We start from the raw sequence: 9,502 nt of genomic DNA on the forward strand, positions 1-9,502 counted from the left end.
GTTGTGATCCACACAGTCAAAAGCCTTTGCGTAGTCAATGAAGCACAGATAGACATTCTTCTGGTATTCTCTGCTTTCTGCCAAGATCCATCTAACATTGGCTATAATATCCCTAGTACCATGACCTCTTCTAAATCCAGCCTGCACATCTGGCAGTTCTCTGTTGACATATTGTTCCAAATGTTTTTGGATAATTTTTAGAAGAATCTTGCTTGCATGTTATATCAATGATATTGCTCGATAATTTCCACACTCTGTTGGGTCACCTTTCTTTTGAATGGGAATAAATATCTTCCAGTCAGTTGGCCAGCTGTCTGTCCAGTGAATTAGTTTTGGGATTCCAGGACAGGAGAGAAGCGGAGCTTTCCTCATCCCCATGCCCCACCTAAGGTACCCCGGGAAGATGGGAAAGGGCACCCCCCAAGGACATTAGAAAAAAAAACAATGATTTTTAGTCATAAAGCACGGACTTGGTGACAGAAATGAGGCTAGAGATAGAATGATAAAATTCTGTACAATTAATAATTTATTCATTGTAAACACCTTTTATAAGAAACACAAATGGTGTGCTCACTTCAGTAGCGCATATGCTAAAACTGAAATGTTATAGAGGAGATTAATATGGCCCCTGCACAAGAAACACAATGGCAAATATACACATGGAACTCACCCGACAGTCTACACAGGAACCAGATTGATTACATCTGCAGAAAGAATCACTGGAGAAGCTTAACATCAGCTGTGAAAACTAGGCTAGGTGCTGACTGTGAAACAGAAAACCAACTACTCATAAGCAAGTTCAAGCGGAAGTTAAAGAAAAGTAAAACAAATCCATAAGAACCAAAATTTAACCTTAATTCTATCCCACCTGAATTTTAAAACCTTCTCAGGAACAAGTTTGAGGTCTTGAACAGTGAGGAATGAAGACCAGATAAACTTTGGAAAGATATGAAGAATATTATCCATGAATAATGCAAAGGGTCATTAAATTGATAGAAGAGAAAGAAAAGACCAACGTGGTTGTCAAAAAAGACTCTGAATATTTGTGGATAAATAACGACCATTGTATTGGAATAAATGAAAGAAAGAACTGTCTGAAAGAAATATGTGCTTAGGCATTAATACATAGGACAACATCCAAGAATAAGAAGTATATGACTGTAAAGAGGAATGGGGTGGGGACAGTAATTGTGCCACAATGAATGATATTTTATTTTTTAAAGTTGAACTTGGGGAAAGTGAAGGGATAAAATGTGCAACAATGGATGAATGAATGAAAATCATAAAATATATATATTGTACTAGAATGATAAGAAATCAAATTGCAAAGCAAATAGGACATTAAGGAGCCAAACAGAAAATTTCAAAGGACAACTTGAAAGTCTTGTCATAAAATGTGCAAAAAGCTGGAGGCAGAAAACCAAAAGGGGTGACTTTACATGGAATTTATTAAGTTGAAAGAACTGAAGAACAAATTCAAGCCTCTAGTGACAATACTTAAGGATGCTATGGGTAGAATACTGAATGATCCAGGAAAAGATCAAAAGATGATGGGAGGAGTACACAGAGTCACTGTACCAAAAACAATTGGCTGACACAGAATTAATGAAATAGCAAACATATTTTCAAGAGGCAATGGTGATGAAGGAGGAAGTTCAAGCTGCTCTGAATGAATTTGCCAAAACAAGGCCCAGATATTGATGGAATACCAATTGACATATTCCATCTAATAGATGCTGTCGTGGACATGCTCACCAGTTTATGGTAAGAAGTCTAGAGGAAAACTACATAGTCATCTGACTGGAAGTTATATATATTTATTCATTCCTCCCCCCCCCAAAAAAAGGTGATCAAACAGACTGTAGAAATTAGCAAACAATGTTGTTAATATCCCACACTCCACACAAGCAAAGTGTTGCTGAAGATTATCCAAAAACATCTGGAAGAGTATACTGACAGAGGATTATTAGAAATACATGCTGGGTTTAGAAGAAGCCAAGACACTAGGGGTATATGATGACACAACATTGTTTACCAAAACTGAGGAGGACCTGTGGCATTTGTTGCAGAAAGTTAAGGACTACAGCCTTCAGTATGGTTTGAAGCTCAACATCAAGAAAACAAAGATTCTTACCCCTGGGCCAATTGGTAGCATCCTGACAGACAGAACAGAGATTGAGATTGTTACCATCTTCAGCTTGCTTGGCTCCACAATCAATACTCTTGTTACCAGTAGCCAGAAAAGAAAAAGACAAATTTCATTTGGAAAGTCTGCTGTCAGAGACCTCTTGAGAGTACTGAGGAGCAACAATGCCAATCTAGAGACTAAGGTGCATGTGATCCAAGTCATAGACTTAACAATTTATTCTTATGCATCAGACACCTGGACAATGACTAAGGATGACAGAAGAAGAATTAATGCCTTTGAGTTGCAGTGCTTGAGAAGAATCTTGAACCACCAAGAATAACAAACAAGTCTGTCCTAGAGAGAGTGAAACCAGATTGTTCCTTGGAGATAAGGTCTTTGAAGCTTTGACATATTTTAGGAATGTACTCACAATGGACAAGTCCTTGGAGAAGGATATCATGCTTGGAAGAGTGGAGGGAGATGCATGAAAAAAAGACCCTGGATGTGATGGATTGACATAATAATTGAGGTAATGGGATCAGGTGTACTGGAGACTGTGAGATTAGCTCAGGATAGTGCAGGGTTCAGTTCTTGTGCATAGGGTCGCTAAGAGTCACAGTTGACTTGATGGTATGCAACAAAATCATCTTCCATGAATACTGATTATGAACCTCTGTGAGATGAAATCTTTGATAATTTCACTCTTTTCCAGTGTTTTTGTTGGTCCAGTTTGGAAGATTTTTCTTTTCTTTATATTCAGCTCTAATTCATATTGAAGCCTATGTTGTTGTTAGGTGCCATCAAGTCAGGCACTACTCATGTTGGTGTTGTGTACCATCGAGCAAAACCCAACCCATGGCTGACCCTCTGGTGGGTTCTCAGAGGCAGTTAATCACACCAGAGATTGCCCATCCTTCTCCTGAGGAGCAGCACAGGTCCTCGAACCACGAGCCTGCGGGATTGCAGCACAGCTTCTTACCACTAGTCTGCCGGCGCTCCCTATAGCCCTAGAAACAACAGATCTGAACTTTGTCCTATCCTGTGCCATCCTCACAATTGCTTTCCTTTTTTAAAAATTTTCAACTTCACAATCTCAGACACGTTCAAGTCCCTTGCTGTAGATATTGTAGCAATCCACCTGGTTGAAGGTCTTCCTCTCCCTTCCATCCCTCCAACTCTCCAAGGATGTCACTTTCCAAAGGATAACCTCTCCTAGTAACATGCCCAAAGTTTGTGAGATGAAACATTATCACCCTTGTGTCCAAGGAGCACTCCAGCTACACCTTCTCTAAGACATATATATCTGTTTGTTCTTCTGGAAGTTCATGAATATTCAGTACTCTCTATCAACAGCACAGTTCAAAGGCAAAGACTATAGACTGAAATCTGTAGTCATTGATTTTCATCAGTAAGTAACTCAAGATTTATTTATTTTTGTATTCAAGATTTTGGAGGCATAATTTTCCAATCCCATTGATGTATTATTCTTCATGTAGTCCAATTTCTATAAGTCCACGACCCTACGGCCTGTTTTTCATTGTTTTTGTTCAAACAATCTTCTAGGTCGTATAGCCCTGGTGTGTACACTTGACGTACAGAGGTAACTTGTGGTCACTATGAAGCTGAACACTGTGACACTGATGTATCAGATGTGATAACATTTATCCATGGTGGACAGTATTTGCTGGCGCTCCCCAGTTGAAACAAGCCTGGAAGCAGGAGTGGCATCTACTTCCATAAATAGCTTGCCTCCAGAAACCCTATGAACCTGGAGAAAGGATGAAAATAATGCAAGCAAGTGTCAAGGACATGCATTCGTAGGGTCACGATGAGTCGCCGACGACTCGATGGCACTTAACAACAACATAACAAGTCCAATATCTCAGATCATTTTGAAATATACATACTGAATAGGTGTGGTAAGAGGATACAACTGTGACACACACCTTTCCTGATCTTAAGTCAAGTACTCTCCCCTTGTTTCATTCAGACAATTGCTTTTTATTCTACACACAGAAACCTCATGAGCACAATTAGGTGTATTGGAATTCTTTTTCTCACCTATATTGTCTTAACATGTTAGAGCCGGAGATTTGAATGTCTTTGTTTAATCAATAAAACACAAGTGGTCGTCCTTCTGGTAGCTCCAGTAATGTGAGTGACTGGGCCTACTTGCAGTGCTTTGGAGAATCCATATTATTCAAGACATCACTGTACTTGGGTAATAGTGAAAAGCCCAACGAGACTTCATTAGAACATTCAAGGAATAAAGTAGCACAACTTTTTAGCTTTTGGGGAGTACTTATATATGCAAGCTTGGCTTATTAAAAATGTTTTCTGTCAAATTTACTACATTGAGTTGATTTTTTTGTAAGCATGAATTTCTGTTGAAACACTGCCAACAATGATATAGTAATTTTGCTGTTACCTCATTGACAGTGTCACTAGTGCAGGTCACACCCCCCACACCTCCTAATGTCTCTCTTAAAGAGAACTGTTCCTCCAAAGTGAAATAAGACCTGGAGAGGTAGCCGCAGAGAAACTGGAGCAACAGAGGCATAGCAAGCAAGAAAGAACAGAGGGAAGTGTGGTGGATTCCATCCCACCTGGTCTCTTGGTGGGACAAGAATGTTAAGAACCTTCAGGCAGCACACTTCCTAGAATAGGGGATAGATGCCTTTGAACACTAGTTCGTGGAGCTCAAGAGCTGTGTAATACTTGCTTGATGTTGTTGCAGCATTTTATCAATGGCATAGACAGGAGTGAGGAAGCTCAACAGAGGAGGAATAATTAACGTCAGAGATGATGGAGTGGTACGAGAGTTTGGACATTTAGAATATTGTCAATCTCTGTTAGATTGGAAAGACCTTTTTGTTAATGGTTGTAAAATAAATTATTCATGCAAATGATGACAGAAGTGGCAGAGGCTGGGCTGGCTCAAGAGACCTAAAAGGCCAAAGGCCAGGGGCACTACTGCCTGTCACTGCAGTCAAGAAGCTCTCCTGAATAAAGAACTCTATCCTGAGTCTTTCCTGGTCCTAAACTGTAACCTGGTACTTCCCTAATAAAATTGTCATGTGACTGTGTTTTTGTTGTTGTGTACCATTGGGACAGGACTGATTCTTGGCCGACTCACCATTCAGATTTTCAGAAGCCATTAATCTCATGGGAGGAAACTGCCCATCTTTCTCCTGGAACAGCTGATGGATTTGAACTGCATTCCCCTTGGGATTGCAGTGCAGCTTCTTGCCATTAAGCCACCATAACTCCCTTTTGTATTACTGTTGCAAAGAATTATCTAGCTCAGCAGAGAGGTGGAGAGTGTTACAGAGGGAAAGCTAGTGTCAAATTGTTTTTTAAAAGATTATAAACAGGAGATACCATTTTACACAAATATGAACAGATCTCAGTAAATAAAATATAAATACAATTGACACAGACATTCTTTTAAATCTGTACACTATCTGTATTCAGTAACTTATGGTGTCATCATTTTACAGATTATTGTTGTATGTACCATTGAGTATAACAACCCTGTGTACAACAGCCTTAAACCCTACTCTATCTTGTACCAATCTTATTGTCTCTGACACACCTAACCGCATTACCCCAGTCACTGAATCAATCCATCTCATTGAGGGTCTTCATCTCCTGAGTTGTCCCTCCACCCTCCCAAGCATGATGTCCCTCTCCAAGGACTGATTCCTCCTTGCAACATGTTCAAAGTATGTCTGATGAAGCTTCAGAATCCTTGCCTGGTGTCACCCTTTTTTCGGATGACCATATTTTTTCTCTATACTCTTGGTATTGGAAAAAAAATCAATTATAAGATTTTGATAAATGATTTGTTTCCATTAAGTTATTATCCATTGAACATGTACTATCTGCAAAAAACAGTTCAGACTTGGGCCATTCTCAACATCTTTACTAGTTTTGAGCCCCTTGTATCGTAGTAGTGAGTGCATCTCGCTGGGAATCTGTCTCTTTCCCCCTGAACCTCTGCTTTATTAAGTCCACCAGCCTTTTCGTAAAGTGGAACTTTCTGTTAACAAGCACAAATATGGGTGACAAAGTGTCATCATTCTCACCTCCAAGGAGTATTCTGGCTATAATCAATTCAAAATAGATTTGTTGGTTTTTCCAGTACTTTATGGCATTATTTAAGATTTTAAATTTTTTTGTCAACAATTCAAAGACAACCTATTTTTTCTTCATTGTCCAACTTTTGTTTATATATGAGGAGATAAGCAGGAGTGGCATCCACTTCCTACAACATGCCTCTGGAGACTCTATGAACTTTGATAAATCTCCATAGTTATAGAAAGGCTTCAGGCCTTTTCTTCATAGGGTCCCAGTGAGTCACGCCCAACTCGAAGACAATCAACAACAACAACAGATAGAGAATTCCCTGGTTTGTACTAAGGTCAACCTAGTCCTCAAAATGGCATCTTCGCTTTTCAATACTTCAAAGATGTCTTTGGCAGCAGACTTGCCCAACGCAATACGCCATTTGTTTTTTTGAATATTGCTCCCGAGGATACAGCTTACAGATCCAAGTGAGGAGAACTCTGGGATAACTTCAAACGTCTCTTCAGTCTGCTCTTCATCACTAAGCGCTTTAAGTCCTCTTCGCTTTTATTCAGCGGGGTAGTGCCATCAGCATACTGCGGGTTGTTAATGAGCCTTCCTCCAATCCTGGAATCTTTATAGTGTTTGAAAGCATCCACTTCCTTAAATATTGTATAAAACCTTCATTGTAGAATGAGTATAAGGTTCCAGGAGGGGTGGGAGAGGCTGGAAGCAGAGGGATGTGAATATGCAGGAAGAGAAAGGGATATATCATTGGATTGTACAATTTGATGCGTGAGGGAGTGAGAGAAATGGAAAGAATTTGTTCAAATTAGTATTTGAATTTTGTACATAAACTTGTAGGGAAAAATGTACAAGTTCAAAATTTTTTAAAAAAGGAATTTTTCCATCAGAAACTTAAAAAAAATAAGCGTCTACTTCCTAAACAACCTGCCTCCAGAAACTATGAAGTTTGATAAACGTCGATAACTGTAGAGAGGCTTCAGGCCTTTTGTTCACAGGGTTGCTATGGGTCATGCTTGACTCAAAGGCAATCAACAATAATAATTGTGGAGGAATAGTAACAAATACTGGAAATAAAGCCAAAATTCCTACTGGGTTAATATATACCTGTACCCCAGCTGTGGGAAGCATCAGATGCTGCTGTTTGACTGCTGTGTCCCTCTCTGGGAATTGCTCTTGGCTGTAGAGAACTGCTTAACCCAAGGTGACAGTCTTCTTGCAGACCTCACTTGATTTCCTGCAAGAATCTATCATCCTTAAATTCCATTTTAGCCTCAGAACATCGTAATGTTACTGCTGTTGTTGTGTATCTTCAGATCAGCAAAAAAGCATACTAGGTCAGTTTCTCTCTCTGCCCTTCCTAATTTCATCACAAATGTGGCTGTGATGAGTGCAACCAAATAAATCTGCAAGTCACTTTTCATCTCGGTCTGTTTCTAAGGTACCTGATCTAAGCCTCTCCCATGACACTTAATTCCACTTGAAGAACAAGATGATAAGTGAAAATACAACCACAGGTAGGGAATACATGTTAAGAATATTGATCAAGCTTTTGCACATGGCCTAGAAATAAAATGTGTGCATGTGTACATTTGCACCTTATGCGAGCTCTGTCTGCGTATATATTAGACTCAAAACATATGTAAGTGAAAATCCTGAAGCCTCTGTTATAGTTAATTATTAATAGTTTGCTGCTCTGAGCTAAAAGCCACTAGACTCACAAATAATGGTCTCACTCCTTATGATCTAGAGGAAACCTACTCATTTATGAGCCTCTAAAAACTTTCACAGGGTTATGAATCAGAGACCAGAAAGATGCTGCCATCGTGTTAGCTGCACAATTCCCTGGGGGTGGTATTGTGAGTAGAGAGGTGAACTGCTAACCCAAACACCCCTTCTCAGGTGGTTCAAGTCCACATGCTGCTCTGAAGGAGAAAGATTAAACAATGCAGCCCAATGGACGGTCAGCTAGGAGCCATTTCTGAATTCAGAGCAAAGAGTTTAAGTTTGAGCCAACAAAATTAAGATAGAAAAATGAACAAAAAGGAGATCATGAGTTTCTAGTTTGCAAATGTCCAAATGTGATGAAAATGTCTACTGTTAGTGATAAATTTGAGTCTACAACATCTACCAATATGAGGGGTGATAATGTTGAGTACCATAGATTCAGAACCAGCCTATATCTCTCCCTCTGGTGAGTTTTCAGAGGCAGTTAATGAACGAGAGGAGATTGTTCATCCTTCCCATGGGGAGCAGCTGGTGAATTTGAACTGCATTGATCTGGGATTACAATACAGCTTCTTGTCACTAGGCCACCAGGGCTCCCTATATGGTGGCCCACGTTGTTGTTGTTATTGTTAAGTGTCATCGAACAAAAGAAGTGGACACTTGTATAACTTTCGTCCTTTCTCCACGTTCATAGGGTTTCCAGAGGTAAGCTACTTTTGGAAGTGGATGTCTCTCCTACTTTCACACTTGTTTTAATCGGAGAGCTCCACCAAACACTGTCCACCATGGGTAACCATTCTCGCACTTGATACATCAGTGTCACAGTGTTCAGCTTCACAGCAACCACGAGTTACCTCTGATCGACAAGTGGATAGAGCAGGGCTAAATGACCATAGGAGTATTATAATAAAACTCTATTTTGTATTTTCTCAGAAAAGCATGAGCTATGAAGATTTAAGTTGCGACTCAGCTGTGTTTCCATTTGCAAGGGTGAGTGTTCCTGAGAGCACTTTAAACTTCGTCAGCTGCTGGCAATAGGTGCGTCCTCCACCTGTCTGCCTTTTCTACTACCACGTTCATACATAGAGCCTCATGCAGGCCACAGCCATGAAGTTAACAACGCTGCCTCTGGTCACATTTAAAGCAAGAATTGACCTGAACTCTAACTCTATGCAGAGATGTCTTTGCTCTGTATTAGTTTGATTTTGCACCCACCAGGCAAGTAGAGGGTCAGCAAGCAGATAGTAAGACATAATTATGAAATTTTAAAACCCAGACGGTCTCTGCAAAAAATGCTTCAAGTCTCTTTACTGATATTTTGAGAGGTGCATTCTCAGCAATTTTCGCGCCGGCAGCAGAGTAAAGGCAGAATGAACACCTTAACTTCTGCTCTCGGTCCAAAATTATAACCATTCTCAAGCATTGTTAGATCCGTGTGATTAAGCTATCTCGCAACTATTTATCGATGGTGCATCTTAGGATTGTACTGATTTAATTGGATGCCTTTGGATATTGGCTTGATAGAATTTACTTCCCACCCCCTTTACATGTAGA

The sequence above is a fragment of the Elephantulus edwardii genome, unplaced genomic scaffold, assembly GCF_000299155.1.
Source record: "Elephantulus edwardii isolate Elephantulus edwardi_28Jun2011 unplaced genomic scaffold, EleEdw1.0 scaffold00112, whole genome shotgun sequence".
Lineage (NCBI taxonomy): Eukaryota > Metazoa > Chordata > Mammalia > Macroscelidea > Macroscelididae > Elephantulus > Elephantulus edwardii.